The sequence below is a fragment of the Pseudophryne corroboree genome, chromosome 8 (assembly GCF_028390025.1).
Source record: "Pseudophryne corroboree isolate aPseCor3 chromosome 8, aPseCor3.hap2, whole genome shotgun sequence".
NCBI lineage: Eukaryota > Metazoa > Chordata > Amphibia > Anura > Myobatrachidae > Pseudophryne > Pseudophryne corroboree.
This window is the reverse complement of record NC_086451.1, coordinates 179,287,741-179,307,231: the sequence shown is the minus strand read 5'-3', so window position 1 is coordinate 179,307,231 and position 19,491 is coordinate 179,287,741. Positions and strand designations below refer to the sequence as shown.

Sequence of the window (19,491 nt, the reverse complement as noted above, 5' to 3'; positions counted from 1 at the left end):
CATCTTTCCAGCTTGAATTTCAATGATGCATTGGGGCAACGATTTTGTGAGAAACATCATCACCCTTAAATAAAGATTTTCTTAATTCCTTACCTGTGTGCTAATTAGATATCACCTTGTTTTCACATTAAACAGACTTCCACATGAGAAAGCAGCAAGGATGCATTGGCGTTAATGTTTCCTGGTGTCAACCTGTATTATTTCAGTAGACATTGAAATGAGGATGCATCTTGCTGCCTTTCCAATGAAGCAAGTTTAATTTAGTAATAGGTGAAAAACCATCCTTACAAAGGTGTTCATCAGAGACTTGGCTTTGTGGACACTTTTCAGAGAACAAATTTGTTAGCATAAAAATAAAGCCAGAAAATGAAGAGCTGTTTAATCACTCAATTGGATTTTTTTGCCAGCATATTTCTTTTTCTCTGCAACACACTGCTAAATTGTGCTTCCTAGCTGTTTTTATAAAATCACTGAATCAAATCTAACTCTGATTACATCAGAGAAGGCCAGGTACCCTACACCATAAGAGGGGATTTGAAATTTTGACTTGTCTACTTAAAGATCACCAAAATCTGATCACAAGGTCAATTACGTCCCTGGGTGGGATTGAACCACCAACCTTTTGGTTTATAGCCGTACACACTAACTGATTGCACCACAGAGACACTTTGCAAAAGTGCATACTGACAAAGGCTAATAAGCATTCATCTAAAACGTTTCCTAGAAAAACTTTAAAAAGTCTATAATCTGGAGAGTTTTTGTAAGATGTTTCTTCCATCCACCAACGAAGAAACACATTGGTACTTTCCCATGATGACTGAGTGCTTCAGGATCTCTTGCACTTACATGTGCAGCAGAGTACTGCAATGGAAGCATGCTGGGCCCATAACCCAGAGGTAAGCAGATTAAAACTATCCTCTGCTATATGCATTTTTTTTTTGTTAATTAAAGTAATCCAAAACTGGGATTGATATTTTTGCTCTTTTATTTTTCATTAAAGTACAATAACTTTTACCATTTTAATTTGTTTTAATAGTATATTGAAAGTATTGTTTTCTTTTAAAAATCCACTTAATTTTCTTTACCCTATTATTAAAATGGTAATTGACAAAAACAAACTACATTGTCACCAGAAGAGCAATACAAAATGTACAAGTGATATATTAAAATCATCTTTCCAGCTTGAATTTCAATGATGCATTGGGGCAACGATTTTGTGAGAAACATTTTCACCCTTAAATAAAGATTTTCTTAATTCCTTACCTGTGTGCTAATTAGATATCACCTTGTTTTCACATTAAACAGACTTCCACATGAGAAAGCAGCAAGGATGCAGTGGCGTTAATGTTTCCTGGTGTCAACCTGTATTATTTCAGTAGACATTGAAATGAGGATGCATCTTGCTGCCTTTCCAATGAAGCAAGTTTAATTTAGTAATAGGTGAAAAACCATCCTTACAAAGGTGTTAATCAGAGACTTGGCTTTGTGGACACTTTTCAGAGAACAAATTTGTTAGCATAAAAATAAAGCCAGAAAATGAAGAGCTGTTTAATCACTCAATTGGATTTTTTTGCCAGCATATTTCTTTTTCTCTGCAACCCACTGCTAAATTGTGCTTCCTAGCTGTTTTTATAAAATCACTGAATCAAATCTAACTCTGATTACATCAGAGAAGGCCAGGTACCCTACACCATAAGAGGGGGTTTGATATTTTGACTTGTCTACTTAAAGATCACCAAAATCTGATAACAAGGTCAATTACGTCCCTGGGTGGGATTGAACCACCAACCTTTTGGTTAATAGCTATACACACTAACTGATTGCGCCACAGAGACACTTTGCAACAGTCCATACTGACAAAGGCTAATAAGCATACATCTAGAACGTTTCCTAGAAAAACTTTAAAAAGTCAATAATCTGGAGAGTTTTTGTAAAATGTTTCTTCCATCAACCAACGAAGAAACACATTGGTACTTTCCCATGATGAGTGAGTGCTTCAGGATCTCTTGCACTTACATGTGCAGCAGAGTACTGCAATGGAAGCATGCTGGGCCCATAACCCAGAGTTAGGCAGATTGAAACTATCCTTTGCTATATGCATTTTTTTTGTTAATTTAAGTAATCAAAACTGGGATTGATATTTTTGCTCTTTTATTTTTACTTGAAGTACAATAACTTTTACCATTTTAATTTGTTTAAATCCACTTAATTTTCTTTACCCTATTATTAAAAGGGTAATTGACAAAAACAAACTACATTGTCACCAGAAGAGCAATACAAAATGTACAAGTGATATATTAAAATCATCTTTCCAGCTTGAATTTCAATGATGCATTGGGGCAACGATTTTGTGAGAAACATCTTCACCCTTAAATAAAGATTTTCTTAATTCCTTACCTGTGTGCTAATTAGATATCACCTTGTTTTCACATTAAACAGACTTCCACATGAGAAAGCAGCAAGGATGCAGTGGCGTTAATGTTTCCTGGTGTCAACCTGTATTATTTCAGTAGACATTGAAATGAGGATGCATCTTGCTGCCTTTACAATGAAGCAAATTTAATTTAGTAATAGGTGAAAAACCATCCCTACAAAGGTGTTAATCAGAGACTTGGCTTTGTGGACACTTTTCAGAGAACAAATTTGTTAGCATAAAAATAAAGCCAGAAAATGAAGAGCTGTTTAATCACTCAATTGGATTTTTTTGCCAGCATATTTCTTTTTCTCTGCAACCCACTGCTAAATTGTGCTTCCTAGCTGTTTTTATAAAATCACTGAATCAAATCTAACTCTGATTACATCAGAGAAGGCCAGGTACCCTACACCATAAGAGGGGGTTTGAAATTTTGACTTGTCTACTTAAAGATCACCAAAATCTGATAACAAGGTCAATTACGTCCCTGGGTGGGATTGAACCACCAACCTTTTGGTTAGTAGCCGGACACACTAACCGATTGCGCCACAGAGACACTTCACAAAAAGTACCTACTGACAAAGGCTAATAAGCATACATCTAGAACGTTCCCTAGAAAAACTTTAAAGTCAATAATCTGGAGAGTTTTTGTAAAATGTTTCTTCCATCAACCAACGAAGAAACACATTGGTACTTTCCCATGATGAGTGAGTGCTTCAGGATCTCTTGCACTTACATGTGCAGCAGAGTACTGCAATGGAAGCATGCTGGGCCCATAACCCAGAGGTAGGCAGATTGAAACTGTCCTTTGCTATATGCATTTTTTTGTTAATTTAAGTAATCAAAACTTGGATTGATATTTTTGCTCTTTTATTTTTACTTGAAGTACAATAACTTTTACCATTTTAATTTGTTTAAATCCACTTAATTTTCTTTACCCTATTATTAAAAGGGTAATTGACAAAAACAAACTACATTGTCACCAGAAGAGCAATACAAAATGTACAAGTGATATATTAAAATCATCTTTCCAGCTTGAATTTCAATGATGCATTGGGGCAACGATTTTGTGAGAAACATCTTCACCCTTAAATAAAGATTTTCTTAAATCCTTACCTGTGTGCTAATTAGATATCACCTTGTTTTCACATTAAACAGACTTCCACATGAGAAAGCAGCAAGGATGCAGTGGCGTTAATGTTTCCTGGTGTCAACCCGTATTATTTCAGTAGACATTGAAATGAGGATGCATCTTGCTGCCTTTCCAATGAAGCAAATTTAATTTAGTAATAGGTGAAAAACCATCCCTACAAAGGTGTTAATCAGAGACTTGGCTTTGTGGACACTTTTCAGAGAACAAATTTGTTAGCATAAAAATAAAGCCAGAAAATGAAGAGCTGTTTAATCACTCAATTGGATTTTTTTGCCAGCATATTTCTTTTTCTCTGCAACCCACTGCTAAATTGTGCTTCCTAGCTGTTTTTATAAAATCACTGAATCAAATCTAACTCTGATTACATCAGAGAAGGCCAGGTACCCTACACCATAAGAGGGGGTTTGAAATTTTGACTTGTCTACTTAAAGATCACCAAAATCTGATAACAAGGTCAATTACGTCCCTGGGTGGGATTGAACCACCAACTTTTTGGTTTATAGCCGTACACACTAACTGATTGCGCCACAGAGACACTTTGCAAAATTACATACTGACAAAGGCTAATAAGCATTCATCTAAAACGTTTCCTAGAAAAACTTTAAAAAGTCAATAATCTGGAGAGTTTTTGTAAGATGTTTCTTCCATCAACCAATGAAGAAACACATTGGTACTTTCCCATGATGAGTGAGTGCTTCAGGATCTCTTGCACTTACATGTGCAGCAGAGTACTGCAATGGAAGCATGCTGGGCCCATAACCCAGAGGTAGGCAGATTGAAACTATCCTTTGCTATATGCATTTTTTTTGTTAATTTAAGTAATCAAAACTGGGATTGATATTTTTGCTCTTTTATTTTTACTTAAAGTACAATAACTTTTACCATTTTAATTTGTTTTAATAGTATATTGACAGTATTGTTTTCTTTAAAAAATCCACTTAATTTTCTTTACCCTATTATTAAAAGGGTAATTGACAAAAACAAACTACATTGTCACCAGAAGAGCAATACAAAATGTACAAGTGATATATTAAAATCATCTTTCCAGCTTGAATTTCAATGATGCATTGGGGCAACGATTTTGTGAGAAACATCTTCACCCTTAAATAAAGATTTTCTTAATTCCTTACCTGTGTGCTAATTAGATATCACCTTGTTTTCACATTAAACAGACTTCTACATGAGAAAGCAGCAAGGATGCAGTGGCGTTAATGTTTCCTGGTGTCAACCTGTATTATTTCAGTAGACATTGAAATGAGGATGCATCTTGCTGCCTTTCCAATGAAGCAAGTTTAATTTAGTAATAGGTGAAAAACCATCCCTACAAAGGTGTTAATCAGAGACTTGGCTTTGTGGACACTTTTCAGAGAACAAATTTGTTAGCATAAAAATAAAGCAAGAAAATGAAGAGCTGTTTAATCACTCAATTGGATTTTTTTTGCCAGCATATTTCTTTTTCTCTGCAACCCACTGCTAAATTGTGCTTCCTAGCTGTTTTTATTAAATCACTGAATCAAATCTAACTCTGATTACATCAGAAAAGGCCAGGTACCCTACACCATAACAGGGGGTTTGAAATTTTGACTTGTCTACTTAAAGATCACCAAAATCTGATAACAAGGTCAGTTACGTCCCTGGGTGGGATTGAACCACCAACCTTTTGGTTAGTAGCCGGACACACTAACCGATTGCGCCACAGAGACACTTCGCGAAAAGTACATACTGACAAAGGCTAATAAGCATACATCTAAAACTTTTCCTAGAAAAACTTTAAAAAGTCAATAATCTGGAGAGTTTTTTTAAGATGTTTCTTCCATCAACCAACGAAGAAACACATTGGTACTTTCCCATGATGAGTGAGTGCTTTAGGATCTCTTGCACTTACATGTGCAGCAGAGTACTGCAATGGAAGCATGCTGGGCCCATTACCCAGAGGTAGGCAGATTGAAACTATCCTCTGCTATATGCATTTTTTTTGTTAATTAAAGTAATCCAAAACTGGGATTGATATGTTAGCTCTTTTATGTTTTCTTAAAGTACAATAACTTTTACCATTTTAATTTGTTTTAATAGTATATTGAAAGTATTGTTTTCTTTCAAAAATCTACTTAATTTTTTTTACCCTATTATTAAAATGGTAATTGACAAAAACAAACTACATTTGTTTGGGAGAAAAATGCAAAGGTACAAGACAGCTTTTCCTTGCCAATATCTCTCTTTTGCAAAGAGCTACGCATTGGAAAATTCAGGGCTATACCGTGTAGATGAAGCACTAACAGGAGGCTTTAAAATTTTCATTCTAGTGTCCTTCGTTTGGGAGAAAAATCCAATGGTACAAGACAGCTTTTCCTTGCCAATATCTCTCTTTTGCAAAGAGCTGCGCATTGGAAAATTCAGGGCTATGCCGTGTAGATGATGGCCTAACAGGAGGCTTTAAAATTTTCTTTCTAGTGTCCTTCGTTTGGGAGAAAAATGCAAAGGTACAAGACAGCTTTTCCTTGCCAATATCTCTCTTTTGCAAAGAGCTGCGCATTGGAAAATTCAGGGCTATGCCGTGTAGATGATGGCCTAACAGGAGGCTTTAAAATTCCAAACGAAGGACACTAGAAAGAAAATTTTAAAGCCTCCTGTTAGGCCATCATCTACACGGCATAGCCCTGAATTTTCCAATGCGTAGCTCTTTGCGATTACAATCCAACCTGAATCAGGCTCTATTACCTATCACAATGCACTGCAGGTAGTACAAAATGGGGTTAATATAGGAGAAAAACCCCCAGAGCTGTGCTCCTTAACTGTCCCTGGTGGCTAGTGGAGCGGCTGCCCAGTAATCAGTGTCCACGCCAGTGCGCACACGGCCCGCCCCCTACAGCCACGCTGGATCTCGGTATAGTGTGGGCACAGAAGCCCCTTACCTCCCTTTCATCAGCGGCCTCGTGATCCCGGAGGGCGGTGTGTGTGTGACTGACCTTAGGAAGAAACCGGAGCCTCCGCTGCAGTGACCCAACAACCAGGGCACGGGAGTATACTGCGCCGCTGGGAGTGATGGAGCTGCAGTAAAGATGTCTATTAGACCTAGCCTGCTGCAGCCCTTGTAGATTCTTATAAAAAAAGTTATTCTTTTCTTGTCAAAATTAATAGCTAAGAATAGGCTGCCTGAGGCAGCCCCCTGTTAAGTGGCCTGCTACTGAAGGCACCAACTACAAACTGAGCTCCCTGTTCATGGAAGCGAGGTTATAGAGCAGGGGGCGCTGAGCATCTTGGGAACAGTCAAAAGCTTTGAGCCTGTTGGTGCCTCAGATCAAGATCCTACTCTACACCCCAATGTGAATCCTTGTGGAGTCCAGTGCACCCCACAGAAGAAATGAATGTGTCACACCCATTGGCAGCAACATTAGAATAGCTGCTGATGGGCACAATTGAGAAAGGAAGGGGGGAAAACATTTGAATCCAGCACATATATGTAATTTGAATATGTAATTTGTACCTTCCTACTTTAAAATGTAATGGATGAACCTCACCCTGTGAGAACTATCTTTATGATCAAGAGATCTCATATGCAAGATAAGTATGTGTTGGCAGAGGCGCTCACTGGGCAGAGATGCTGATCGCATCTCTGGCATGTGCCGGTGCACTGCGGCACCAGCACACACACACACTTCAGACCTGATCTCCTGTTGTGTGAATATGCACAGCAGAGATCATTCTGAATTAGGCCCTATATACAGCTGTCAGTAAGGCAGGGATCTGCTGCTGCCAGTGAGGCAGGGATCTGCTGCTGCCAGTGAGGCAGGGATCTGCTGCTGCCAGTGAGGCAGGGATGTCCTGCTGTCAGTGAAGCAGTGATCTGCTGCTGTCAGTGAGGCAGTGATCTGCTGCTGTCAGTAAGGCAGGGATGTGCTGCTATAAGTGAGGCAGGGATGTGCTGCTGTCAGTGAAGCAGGGATGTGCTGCTGTCAGCAAGGCAGTGATCTGCTGCCCACTATCTCCCTATCACCCCTGCCTGAGTCACACACTTTCCCTGTCACCCCTGCCCCAGTTACCCACTATCTCCCAGTCACCGCTGCCTCAGTTAACCACTATACCTGCGACCCCTGCCTCAGTCACCCACTATACCAGTCACCCCTGCTTTAGTCACCCACTATCTCTGTCACCCCGGCCTCAGTCACCCACTATCTCCCACTCATACATGCTTCAGTCACCCACTATCTCCCAGTCATGCCTGCCTCAGTCACCTACTGACACCAGTGCAGACATTTCTGCTGCGGCCTCTCCACTCTCCAGCGTGAACGTCCTGACGACTGAGGAAATCCGCTTCCCAGTTGAGGACTCCGGGAATGAACACTGCCGATATTGCTGGCAGATGACGTTCTACCCAACTGAGGATTTTTGATACTTCCAGCTTTGCTATGCAATTTCGAGTGCCGCTTGATGATTTGTGTACACTACCGTGGTGGCGTTGTCCGATTGTACTTGAACAGGCCTGTTCTGTACTAGAGGCAGGGCCAGTGTCAATGAATTGAACACTGCCTGCAATTCTAGAATGTTTATCGGGAGGAGAGATTCCTCCCTGGTCCACCGATGGTGAAGGGTCGTCATCACGGCCATGACCTTGGTGAATTTCCGAGGTGCCGTGGCCAAACCAGAAGGCAGGACCTGAAATCCAAAAACTAACCAGGCACAACACTGCTTAGCTTCCAACATCAGATGAGATTGGACATATCCAGTGTGATGCGGCTGTAGATGTTTTTTGCTGTTTCTAACTTCTACTTCTAACTACTGGTACATCAATGAATAAGTTTCAAAATAGAATGCATCAAGAGAACGGTGTTGGTAGTATAAAACTACCTACAGCACCTGGTATTCCCAGGTGGTCTCACATCCAAGAACAAACCAGGCCTAAAATCAGGTGATATTGGGCATATACAGTGTGGTGTGGCTGTAGATGAGCTTAGTGGTTTCTGTTAGAGTTCTTCTACTTCTAACTACTCGTACATAAATGAGTAAGCGGACGATTTATTAAACCTGGTGAAATGATAATTTGCATGGTGATAAAGTACCAGCCAATCAGCTCCTAATTGCCATGTCACAGGCTGGGTTTGAAAAATGACAGTTAGGAGCTGACTGGCTGGTACTTTATCACCTTGCACTTTATCAGTTCACCAGGCTTAATAGATCTGCCCCAATGTTTCAAAATGGAATGCATCAAGAGAACGGTGTTAGTATTGTAAAAATACACACAGCTCCTGGTATTTCCTGGTGGTCTCCCATCCAAGTACTAAAACCAGGACCAACACTGCTCAGCTTCCATGATCAGGAGAGATTGGGCAAATCCAGTGTGCTGTGGCTGTAGATGAGCTGGTGGTTTTTATTACAGCTCTTCTACTTCTAACTTCTGGTACATAAAAGAATACATGTAAAAATTAAATGTACCAAGAAAATGGTGTTGGTAGTTTAAAAACACCTAAAGAATCTGATACTACCAAGCAGTCTCCCATCCATGTATTAACAAAGTCCAATACTGCTTTGCTTCAAAAATCAAATGAGATTGGGCATATCCAGTGTGGTGTGGCTTTAGATAAGCTTTGTGGTTTCTGTTAGAGCTCTTCTACTTCTAACTACTGGTACATTAATGAATATGTATAAGGTTGTAGTTTATCCAATATGCCTTTACTACCTTACCTTTCAACCCCCCCTCCCCTCTTCTCCTTATAGCTTCCTTAGTTCTCTCCTCCTCATGTGTGCGTTATTTGTTTTCGCATACGTCCTAGATGATGCTGGGGTCACATTAAGAACCTTGGGGTATAGACTGGATCCGCAGGAGACATGGGCACTTTAAGACTTTCAAAGGGTGTGAACTGTCTCCTCCCTCTATGCCCCTCCTCCAGACTCCAGTTTTAGTATTGTGCGCAGTGATACTGGATGCACTACAGGGGAGCTCTACTGAGTTTCTCTGAAAAGACTTGTTAGTTTTTTTTATTTTCAGGGAGGCTGCTGGCAACAGTCTCCCTGCTTCGTGGGACTTAGGGGAGAGAAGTATGACCAACTTCTAGTGAGTTCAATAGCTCTGCTTCAGGCTGACAGGACACCATTAGCTCCTGAGGGTGCTGATCGCTGGGTACGCCTAGATGCACACTCCCGCAGCCTGCCGTCACCCCCTTACAGAGCCAGAAGACAGGTGAGTAGCAGAAGAACAGAAGACTTCTTCTCCAGTGATGGCATTCTGAGGTACCGAGCAGCGAGCGGAACGCTGCGCGCCATGCTCCCACACAAACACAGGCACTGCAGGGTGCAGGGCACGGGGGGGGGGGCACCCTGGGCAGCATAAATTCCTCACAAAAGGCTGGAAAAAGTGGACATTAGTGCCTGGGCACTGTCCTTACCCCGCTAGCGTAATTAATTATTTCTGAGCAGGACAGATACGCGCCATTACAGTAGCGGGGCTTCTTCCTCACCTCACCAGAACATCTTTAGAGCATTACAAGTCTATCACTATAGAGTTTATTATTTCCCAGACTGTGTACTTTTGGCGCTGGATTGTGAGCTGAAAAATCCTCTGTGTCCCTCTGACAGATTTTCTGACGGTCTGTCCCCCATAAGCCGATGTGTCTGTGGGTACTTGGTACATGTGTGTCAACATGTCGATGGCTGAATGTTTTTCCCAAGAGGAAACTATATTAGGAATGCAGACATATGATGGTGGCCCTGTTGGCACCACCAATAACTGACTGGGTAAAAGTTTCAGTAATATCAGAGTAAGGTTGGATAAATCTGTGTCCCAGACACAGACGTAGAGAAAAGATGTGATGTTCATGGCTATGCTTCTTTTCCCTCAGGCCCCGCAAAAATGTTATTTTGCCCAGTTACTACACACTGATACTGACTCGGATACTGATTCCTATGTCGACCATAATATTTCCTGATTAGATCCAATATTGGCAAGGAGCATTCAGTACATGATTGTGGATATTAAGGACATATTAACATCACTGAGGACCCTGCTGTTCCTGACAAAGGGGTCTATATGTATGTATATATAGATATATAATGAAAGCTGATGTAATGTTCCTCCATCTCTGTTTGAGAAAGTCTGGGCCAGCTCGACAAGATGGTTTCAAATCCCCAAAAGGTTTCCGGTTGTTTATTCATTTCCTGCCGCGGACAGAATAAAGTGGGAATCACCCCCTGTTCTGCATTGGGCCCTGTCACAAATCCAGCGGATCGTATGCAGGAAGCTACATTATTTCTAGTTATGTAACCACGGGTACATTACTTAGACCTGCCATTACATGCGCATGGGTGAGTAGTAGTATTCAAGAATTGGTCGAATACCTTGTCATCCGATATAGATATCCTGGAGACATGGGATGCTCCTTACGTTGGATCATATCAAGGACACTGCAGCATACTTACGACTGCAAGGGATATAGGACTCTTGAGTTCACGGGCCAATTTCATGGCAGTCTCGGATAGGAGGGCATTGTGGATTCACCAAGGGAATGCTGATGCTGACTCCAAGAAGAAAGGGAGTCTCTTCCCTATGAAGGTGAAGCCTTGTTTGGCGACGGCCTAGTTAATTTGATCTCGGCAGCTCCCGCAGGTAAGTCAACCTTCTTGCCCTATGTTCCCTCTCAACGGATGAAGACGCATCATTATCTAACGCAGTCATTTTGGCCCAATAGATATGCAAGAAGTTAAGATTCCCCTTTCTTTGCAGGTAGAGGAAGGAGAAGAGGGAAGAGGTCTGTAGCCTCTTCAAGATCGCAGGAGCAGAGATCGTCCTCTGCTTCTGCCAAATCCACTGCATGACGCTGGGGCTCTCTTGCAGGAGCCCACACCAGTGGGGGCACGTCTAAAACACTTCAGTCAGTTCTGGATTAATTTGGACCTGGACTCGTGGGTTTTACAAATAGTGTCCCAAGGGTACAAACTGGGGTTTCAAGACGTTCCCCCTCACCGATTGTTCAAATCGGCCTTAGTCAGCAGGGAGAAGGCTTTTATTCAAGCCTCTTCGTGGTCCCGAAGCCGGAAGGCTCAGTCAGACCAATCTGAAATCTGAAATCCCTCAATTTCTACCTAAAGAAATTCAATTTCAAGATGGAATCTCTCAGGGTAGGGATCTCCAGTCCGGAGGAAGGAGATTTCATGGTTTTGGTAGACATAAGGATGCCTACTTACATGTTCCGTTTAGCCACTGCATCAAGCTACCTGAGGTTTGCAATTCAGTATTGTCATTACCAATTTCAGACGTTGCCGTTTGGTCTGTCCACGGCTCCGAGGATTTTCACCAGGGTGATGGCGGAAATGATGGTTCTCCTTCGCAAGCAAGGAGTCACAATTATCCCGTACTTGGATGATCTCTTGATAAAGGCGAGATCCAGGGACCAGTTGTTGCAAAACATTGCACTCTCCCTGACAGTTCTTCAACAACATGGTTGGCTCCTAAACTTGCCAAAATCGCAGTTGGTCCCAATGACGCGGTTGTTGTTTTTGGGAGTGATACTGGACACAGAAGAGGTTTTCTTCCAGTGGAAAGGCTATGGAGATCCAGAGTCTGGTCAAACAAATTCTGAAACCAGCAAGAGTGTTAATCCATCAATGCATTCGGTTGCTGGGGAAGATGGTTGCGGCCTACGAGGCCATTCAGTTTGGCAGGTTCCATGCTAGAGTGTTCCAGTGGGACCTGTTGGACAAGTGGTCCGGATCCCACCTACACATGCACCGGAGGATAATCCTATCTTCCAAGACCAGAATATCACTCCATTGGCGGCTGCACAGTTCTCACCTCCTAGAGGGGCGATGGTTCGGGATCCAGGACTGGATCCTAGGGACCACGGATGCAACCCTCCGAGGCTGGGGAGCAGTCACACAGGGGGAAAACATCCAAGGAAGATGGTCAAGTCGGGAAAGTTGTCTCCACATAAATGTTCTGGAGTTAAGGGCCATTTAATAACTGCAGACACAGTACGCACTGGGACGGGTGCCCTGCATCCTCTACGGACTAAGAGAAAAGGATTTACCGGTAGGTATTAAAATCCTATTTTCTCTAACGTCCTAGAGGATGCTGGGGACTCTGTAAGGACCATGGGGATAGACGGGCTCCGCAGGAGACATGGGCACTTTAAGAAAGACTTTAGTTCTGGGTGTGCACTGGCTCCTCCCTCTATGCCCCTCCTCCATACCTCAGTTTGATACTGTGCCCAGTGGAAACTGTGTGCTTTTCAGGAGCTCTCCTGAGCTTTCTGACAGAAAGTATTTTGTTAGGTTTTTAATTTTCAGGGAGCACTGCTGGCAACAGACTCCCTGCATCGAGGGACTGAGGGGAGAGAAGCAGCCCTACTCTCTGAGTTGCAAGGTCCTGCTTCTTAGGCTACTGGACACCATTAGCTCCAGCGGGATTGGTACGCAGGATCTCACCCTCGCCGTCCGTCCCAGAGCCGCGCCGCCGTCCCCCTCGCAGAGCCGGAAGATAGAAGCCGGGTGAGTTTGAGAAGAAAAGAGACTTCAGCGGTGGCAGAAGACTTCATGATCTTCACTGAAGTAACGCACAGCACTGCAGCTGTGCGCCATTGCTCCCATACACCTCACATACTCTGGTCACTGTAAGGGTGCAGGGCGCCCTGGGCAGCAATATAAACCTCTTTTTGCCAAAAATATAACATATATACAGCTGAGCACTGTATATATGTATGAGCCCCCGCCAATTTTACAGTTTAAGCGGGACAGAAGCCCGCCGCCGAGGGGGCGGGGCTTCTCCCTCAGCACTCACCAGCGCCATTTTTTCTCCACAGCACCGCTGAGGCAGCTCCCCAGACTCTCGCCTGCTGAAACCACGGTAGACAAGAGGGTTGAAAAGAGGGGGGGGGGCACATAATTCGGCGCAAATTACATACAGCAGCACTACTGGGCAAACATTAAGTTACTGTGTTATTCCTGGGTTATATAGCGCTGGGGTGTGTGCTGGCATACTCTCTCTCTCTGTCTCTCCAAAGGGCCTTGTGGGGAAACTGTTTTCAGAAAAAGCATTCCCTGTGTGTGTGGTGTGTCGGTACACGTGTGTCGACATGTCTGAGGAAGAAGGCTATATTAGAGAGGAGCGGGAGCAAATGAATGTGGTGTCTCTGCGACAGCTGATTGGATGGATATGTGGAATGTTTTAAATGCTAGTGTAAACTCAGTGCACAAAAGATTAGACAAGGCTGAAGCTTTGGGACAGTCAGGGTCTCAACCCATGCCTGATCCTATGTCGCAGGGACTGTCAGGGTCTCATAAGCGCCCACTATCCCAGATTGTTGACACAGATACTGACACGGATTCTGACTCCAGTGTCGATTACGATGATGCAAAGTTACAGCCAAAATTGGCAAAATCCATTCGATATAGGATTATGGCAATAAAAGATGTTTTGCACATCACAGAGGAACCCCCTGTCCCTGACAAGAGGGTACATAAGTACAAGGGAAAGAAGCCTGAGGTAACCTTTCCCCCCTCACACGAGCTGAACGAGTTATGTGAAAAAGCCTGGGAATCTCAAGATAAAAGACTGCAGATTTCCAAAAGGATTCTTATGGCGTATCCTTTCCCATCAATGGATAGGTTAAGATGGGAATCCTCCCCTAGGGTGGACAAAGCATTAACACGCTTATCCAAGAAGGTAGCCCTCCCGTCCCAGGATACGGCTGCCCTCAAAGAGTCTGCTGACCGCAAACAGGAGATAACCCTGAAGTCCATTTATACACATTCGGGTACCTTACTCAGACCGGCAATTGCGTCGGCCTGGGTGTGTAGTGCTGTAGCAGCATGGACGGATACCTTATCTGAGGGGATGGATACCTTAGATAAGGATACTATTTTATTGACCCTGGGGCATATAAGAGATGCTGTCCTATATGTGTGTATGCAAAGTACAGGTGGTGCTGCAGGGCTCACACCCTTTTACTTGTCTTGTAGAGCAACTCTGGAGCTGTTATTGGATCCATCTGCTGCAGGCCTTCCCCCAGGAATGCTTGCACTAGTTGTTGCATTTGGTTTGTTGTTTGGGGGTGCTTCAGTATTAGGCAGCCTTCTGCCCTCCCACATTCATCTGAAAATGTGTTCTCCCTGCAGTTGTTGTCCCCAGATGAGAGTTCCCTTGTGCTTCCTCAGTTGAATCTCCTTAACTTGACGGGGGTGTGCCCGAGCAGCCGCCCTCCACAGCCCTATCCCAACACATACAGGGCCGGCTCCAGGCATACTAGCACCCTGAGCGAGAAAATGTAAAAGCGCCCCCCAACCCCTATGCGCGCGCCGAAGGCGCGCGCGCTTCGGGAAAAGTGGGCGTTGCCTCCTGGGAAAGTGGGTGTGGCCTCGTAACTTCATATTATTAAACTATAAATAAATATATTTTTTCACACCCCCTCTATGCACACAATTAGCAGCCTTATGCAGAACAGCCACAGTAGTGTTCCTTACACACAATGTCTCCAGTGTAGTGCCAGCTACACATGACATGCCCCGCAGCAGTGCCAGCAACACATGACATGCCCCGCAGCAGTGCCAGCTACATATGACATGCCCCGCAGCAGTGCCAGCTACACACAATAGACCCCCAGCAGTGCCAACTACACATGATAGTGTTCACGTTTTAGGGCAGGGTGCTGATCACAAGGAGGGCACATTTTTAAGTAAGGAGGGCAAAATGATGTACATACTGTAATGCTTGGTGCTCCTCCACCCACATGCTGAAGCAGGGACAGTGCGCGCCGAAGGCGCGCAGCAAAAATTTAGGGGCGTTGCTTCGTGGGGAAGGTGCATGACCACAGAATAGTGGCAATTCGCATTACACCACATAGTAGTGCAGCTAATACACTTTGCACCAGGTAGAACCTCCTATACACTTTGCGCCAGGCAGAGCACGTTAGACACTTTGCGCCAGGCAGAGCACGATAGACACTTTGCGCCAGGCAGCGCACGATAGACACTTTGCGCCAGGCAGCGCACGATAGACACATTGCCTAGCCACAGACGCCTAGTAGATACACTACATGATATGCCCCCCAGCAGTGCCATCTACATGTGACATGCCCCCCAGCAGTGCCAGCTACACGTGACATACCCCCAGCAGTGCCAGCTACACGTGACATGCCCCCCAGCAGTGCCAGATACATAAATGGCCACACAGTGCAGATATGCCCCCAGTGCCAGATACATAAATGCCCCCACAATGCCAGATACATAAATGACCACACAATGCCAGATACATAAGTGCCCCCACAGTGCCAGATGCATCAATGACCCCACAGTGCCAGATACATAAGTGCCAGATCCATAAATGCCCCCAGTGCCACAAAACATAAATGCCCCCACAGTGCCAGATAAATAAATGCCCGCCGTGCCACAAAACATAAAAGCCCCCACAGTGCAGATATGCCCCCACAGTGCCAGATACATAAATGCCCCCAGTGCCAGAAACATAAATGCCCCCACAGTGCCAGAAACATAAATGCCCCCACAGTGCAGATATGCCCCCACAGTGCCAGAAACATAATGCCCCCACTGTGCCAGAAACATAATGCCCCCACAGTGCAGATATGCCCCCACAGTACCAGAAAAATAATGCCCCCACAGTGCAGATATGCCCCCACAGTGCCAGAAAAATAATGCCCCCACAGTGCAGATATGCCCCCACAGTGCCAGAAAAATAATGCCCCCACAGTGCAGATATGCCCCCACAGTGCCAGAAAAATAATGCCCCCACAGTGCAGATATGCCCCCACAGTGCCAGAAAAATAATGCCCCCACAGTGCCAGAAAAATAATGCCCCCACAGTGCAGATATGCCCCCACAGTGCCAGAAAAATAATGCCCCCACAGTGCAGATATGCCCCCACAGTGCAGATATGCCCCCACAGTGCCAGAAAAATAATGCCCCCACAGTGCAGATATGCCCCCACAGTGCCAGAAAAATAATGCCCCCACAGTGCAGATATGCCCCCACAGTGCCAGAAAAATAATGCCCCCACAGTGCCAGAAAAATAATGCCCCCACAGTGCAGATATGCCCCCACAGTGCCAGAAAAATAATGCCCCCACAGTGCAGATATGCCCCCACAGTGCCAGAAAAATAATGCCCCCACAGTGCAGATATGCCCCCACAGTGCCAGAAAAATAATGCCCCCACAGTGCCGGAAAAATAATGCCCCCACAGTGCCAGAAAAATAATGCCCCCACAGTGCCAGAAACATAAACGGCCCCACACAGTGCCAGACAGATTTTAACTTACCTGTCACTGACACTGCGGTGCTGCTGGGAGCCGGGAATACTGCTGTGGGCGCGGGCGTGCCGCGGACGGAGGATTGAAACTGTCTGCACGCTATGCACGCTGCGCGGCGCCGGCGTCCAACGTCAGACGCCGGCGCCGCACAGCGCGCTGCATAGCGCACACAAGCGGCCGGGAGTGGGACACACAGAGGCTGGCTCCAGGCAGGAATATGGCGGCCGCAGCGTGCGGCGCCCTGTAAGAGTGGCGCCCCGCGCGGCCGCTCTAGTCGAACATGCCTGGAGCCGGCCCTGAACACATACTTATCTTGCATATGAGATCTCTTGATCATGAAGATAGTTTTCACAGGGTGAGGTTCATCCATTACATTTTAAAGTAGGAAGGTACAAATTACATATTCGAATTACATATATGTGCTGGATTCAAATGTTTTCCCCCCTTCCTTTCTCAATTGTGCCCATCAGCAGCTATTCTTATGTTGCTGCCAATGGTTGTGACACATTTTTTTCTTCTGTGGGGTACACTTGACTCCACAAGGATTCATATTGGGGTGTAGAGTAGGATCTTGATCTGAGGCACCAACAAGCTCAAAGCTTTTGACTGTTCACAAGATACTCAGCGCCCCCTCCTCTATAACCTCGCTTCCATGAACAGGGAGCTCAGTTTGTAGTTGGTGCCTTCAGTAGCAGGCCACTTAACAGGGGGCTGCCTCAGGCAGCCTATTCTTAGCTATTAATTTTGACAAGAAAAGAAGAACTTTTTTAATAAGAATCTACAAGGGCTGCAGCAGGCTAGGTCTAATAGACATATTTACTGCAGCTCCATCACTCCCAGCGGCACAGTATACTCCAGTGCCCCGGTTGCTGGGTCACTGCAGCGGAGGCTCCGGTTTCTTCCTAAGGTCAGTCACACACACACCGCCCTCCGGGATCACGAGGCCGCTGATGAAAGGGTGGTAAGGGGCTTCTGTGCCCACTTTATACCGTGATCCAGCGTGGCTGTAGGGGGCGGGCCGTGTGCGCACTGGCGTGGACACTGATTACTGGGCAGCTGCTCCACTAGCCACCAGGGACAGTTAAGGAGCACAGCTCTGGGGGGTTTTCTCCTATATTAACCCCATTTTGTACTACCCGCAGTGCATTGTGATAGGTAATAGGGCCTGATTCAGGTTGGATTGCAATCGCAATAAGCAATCCAACTGCAAAAATTGCTAAGAGCATATGCATCCGCCTGCAGATAATGCGATCGCCTCTGCCTGTGAATCGGTGCAGGGGGGGGGAGGGGGGTCAACAACACTCCATTTCCAAGTCGGAGATGGAGCGGTGCGGGGGCAGGGTTTTCAATATTGGGTCGGCAACGGAGAAACAGGAGGCGTGGTCAGAGCGGCTGCATGACATCACATGGGCCGGACTCCGCCAGTGGAGCCCCAGCGTCATGCAGTAGATTTTGTAGAGGCCGGGGAGGACTTCTGTTCCTGGGAGCTAGCTGTGTTGTGCATCTTTTTTCCTCTGCCCCTACCTCTGGCAAGAAAGGACGCACCTCGCACTTTCTTGTTTCTTTGTGACCGAAAGGACTGCATTTGATAATGCAGAGCTTTCTTATGCTGTGAGGGAACATAAGGTAAAAAATTTGATTTTCCAGCTGTAGCTGTGCGTGTTAATGCTTTGTCCATCCTAGGGGAGGATTCCCATCGTAACCTATCCGTTGATGGGAAAGGATACGCCATAAGAATCCTTTTGGAAATCTGCAGTCTTTTATCTGGAGATTCCCAAGCTTTTTCACATAACTCGTTCAGCTCGTGTGAGGGGGGAAAGGTTACCTCAGGCTTCTTTCCCTTGTACATATGTACCCTCTTGTCAGGGACAGGGGGTTCCTCTGTGATGTGCAAAACATCTTTTATTGCCATAATCCTATATCGAATGGATTTTGCCAATTTTGGCTGTAACTTTGCATCAACGTAATCGACACTGGAGTCAGAATCCGTGTCGGTATCTGTGTCAACAATCTGGGATAGTGGGCACTTATGAGACCCTGACAGTCCCTGCGACATAGGATCAGGGATGGGTTGAGACCCTGACTGTCCCAAAGCTTCAGCCTTGTCTAATCTTTTGTGCAATGAGTTTACACTAGCATTTAAAACATTCCACATATCCATCCAATCAGGTGTCGGCGGAGACACCACATTCATTTGCTCCCGCTCCTCTCTAATATAGCCTTCTTCCTCAGACATGTCGACACACGTGTACCGACACACCACACACACACAGGGAATGCTTTTTCTGAAGACAGTTTCCCCACAAGGCCCATTGGAGAGACAGAGAGAGAGAGTATGCCAGCACACACCCCAGCGCTATATAACCCAGGAATAACACAGTAACTTAATGTTTGTCCAGTAGCGCTGCTGTATGTCATTTGCGCCGAATTATGTGCCCCCCCTCTCTTTTCAACCCTCTTGTCTACCATGGTATAAGCAGGGGAGAGTCCGGGCAGCTTCCTCTCAGCGGTGCTGTGGAGAAAAAATGGCGCTGGTGAGTGCTGAGGGAGAAGCCCCGCCCCCTCGGCAGCGGGATTCTGTCCCGCTTAAACTGTAAAATTGGCAGGGGCTCATACATATACAGTGCCCAGCTGTATATATGTTATATTTTTGCCAAAAAGAGGTTTATATTGCTGCC

General features: G+C 45.0%; 2 non-coding genes across 2 annotated transcripts; both read right to left on the bottom strand.

The window, feature by feature from the left end:
* Positions 1 to 2,895: 2,895 nt before the first annotated feature.
* TRNAS-ACU (transfer RNA serine (anticodon ACU)) lies at positions 2,896 to 2,969 on the bottom strand. Its single transcript has one exon. It is a non-coding gene; the product is annotated as a tRNA-Ser (tRNA).
* Positions 2,970 to 5,195: 2,226 nt separating this feature from the next.
* TRNAS-ACU (transfer RNA serine (anticodon ACU)) lies at positions 5,196 to 5,269 on the bottom strand. The gene has a single exon. It is a non-coding gene; the product is annotated as a tRNA-Ser (tRNA).
* Between the last annotated feature and the right edge of the window lie 14,222 nt (positions 5,270 to 19,491).